Here is a 2,500-nt window from a genome sequence, read left to right as displayed (position 1 = left end):
TACACAGTGGCGTGCTTAGGGGGAGCAACAGCAACAGCAGCTCGCTCAATTATGGACAAACATAACAATAACATAAGAAGATGCGGAAGAGGTTTGTGGTTGCGAGAAAGACATTATTTATGAACCGCTTGCAGACGCCATCCACTTGTAATAAGGTCAGTAACGCTACGGAGGACATGGCGGCGTTACTATGTATGCGTTTGTTAGATAATTATGCAATATAATGCTTGTACCGCCACTGTGTAAAGGGTAGGAGACCTGGAGGAATAGACATATAGCTTACACTCAGGACTCGCGTCTCTCGTCTGATACTTCTCTCGCCTTCCCCTTCTCCTTTCCTTTCTTTCTTTCTTATATATATATATATATATATATATATATATATATATATATATATATATATATATATATATATATATATATATATATATATATATATATATATATATATATACCCTAACCTCTCTCTCTCTCTCGCTCTCACACACACACACACAGACACACACACACACACACACGCACACACACACACCCTTCCCTCACCCACGAGGACCAGCGAGGGAAATAGCCAATTAGGCATCCTTCTTGGGGTCGCGGGGTGTAGAGGGGGGGGGGGGTAGAAGGAATAGGGGGGGGGGGGGTTAATGCGAGGCAAGGAGACAGGTCGGGGTCACAGGTCGCCTGGGGTTCACGTGGGGTTGGGTGGGGGGCTAAGGGGAGGAGGGAAGGGGGTAAGGGAGTAGGGGGGGGAGGGCCCAGACAGATAATGGTGAGAACTGTCGGGCGGAAGAGAGGAGGTTTTGGGCGTGGGTGAGGGCGTGGGAGTGAGTGAGTGAGTGAGTGAGTGAGTGAGGGAGGGAGAGGGGGAGAGGGAGGAGAGGATCCACGAAAGAACGAGAGTCGTAGTACGTGAGAGTAGAGCCTTTTAGTTTAGAACAATTGACAACATACAAAATAATAATAATAATACAAATACTTCAAATACAGTTAAAAACATATGCTCAAGTAATACTGTCAACATCATTCAATTTACCGGCATAAATACGGCAAATTTACAAAATGGTTTATGGTACAGCAAATATACAATACATCAAAACATTACTTTTCAGTTTACAAATGAAAGCAACACACAAGTAGCAATTTCACCAAAAAAATTAACAACTCTCTATGCATACATTTATAACCAGTTTTATATTCCAGTAATATTTATCAGAATTCGAAAAGCCACTGTGGCAGATGGAGAACAGCAGCCTATATTTCTGTGTTTCTTTATCTTTAAGAATCAATATAGAAAAAGCGAAATCCGATGTATGCCACACAAGTTGGTTGATAAACTCTCGTTATACCACACAAAGCTGTCATTTGAGGGAGTTCGTTAAAACGTATACACGAATAAATTATATTAGGATATGTATAGTCTTCCCTGTGAACTTTGTGAAGATCCGCGTATATGCAGAGAGAGAGAGAGAGAGAGAGAGAGAGAAAGAGAGAGAGAGAGAGAGAGAGAGAGAGAGAGAGAGAGAGAGAGAGAGAGAGAGAGAGAGAGAAAGAAAAAGAGAGAGAGAAAGAAAAGAAAGATAAAAGACAAATAAAAGAAAGACAAAGAGAGATCCAATGTAGTCCTCGGTCCGCGCCTCTCTCGGGGGGGCGGCGCCGCGATCCCTCTCGCCCGCCATCCGTCTCGGAGCAGGACCGTCGGCGCGGAGAACGTACTCCTCCGTCATAAAGCTTCGGCCCCGCAATTAGCAGACCGCAGGTAGGAGCGTCTGGGAGGTGATGTACAGCTGGTGTGTCCTCGTAACGACGATGCCGCTCGCGTAGCCCCGTGCTAGCACCGATTCTGAGATTCTGAACAAGGCACGCGTAGTTGTGGTAGTACGGCTGATAAATCGATGAGCCCGAGAAGTGGTAAAACTCGCGGGCTTATATCGTCGGAGAGGCTCTGACAGAGGCTCTTTGCGGCTTTATTGATGCGTCTATTGCACACTTCGTACGATGGAATACGTGTTCCGAGAGCGTACTTCGCAAATGGTTTGATATCGTACTAATAAAGTCAGTGTATTCTATAACTGTAATCTAGAATTGTTCTTGTAATTGGAGAAGTCCAGCTCGTATTATCATGAGCAGCCTGTCCTCTAGTTACAAACGGCTACTTATCTCACAGAAGCAAGTAGCCCAAGACGGTAAACCTTGTCAGACTACATGCACAGAATTTGCTTGTGGTGTAGGTACGACTAGGTTAAAAATACTTAATAAAGGCGTTTTCATTAAGCACATTTTTTTTCTTTTTTTGTTCCTGTGCGAGCGAAGTAACTGCACTTCAGCATAAGAGATACCTTAGGAGAAAATAACATTACGAGCCACAAATGTTCTCCGACTTGATTCAAGCACGGAGGCAGGCGGTCTGGGACCTCGGGAAGAACAATGTCCTAAAGCGGATATAACACCATGAACCTGTCACTCAAGCCCTGCACGAGGCGCCTCACAAAGCGACATGGAT

At 44.6% G+C, this 2,500-nt stretch overlaps 1 protein-coding gene across 1 annotated transcript in view; it reads right to left on the bottom strand.

Moving 5' to 3' along the window:
* Window positions 1–414: 414 nt before the first annotated feature.
* Window positions 415–2,500, bottom strand: part of LOC113830442 (ADP-ribosylation factor-like protein 4C) — a 3,818-nt gene continuing 1,732 nt past the window's right edge. The window contains exon 1 of the mRNA XM_027383657.2: window positions 415–2,500. This exon is cut by the window's right edge and continues 1,732 nt beyond it. The gene's annotated coding sequence lies outside the window, so the exon portion shown is untranslated.

Source organism: Penaeus vannamei, chromosome 12 (genome assembly GCF_042767895.1).
Source record: "Penaeus vannamei isolate JL-2024 chromosome 12, ASM4276789v1, whole genome shotgun sequence".
Lineage (NCBI taxonomy): Eukaryota > Metazoa > Arthropoda > Malacostraca > Decapoda > Penaeidae > Penaeus > Penaeus vannamei.
The sequence above is the reverse complement of the archived record's forward strand: the minus strand, read 5'-3'. Positions and strand labels throughout refer to the sequence as shown.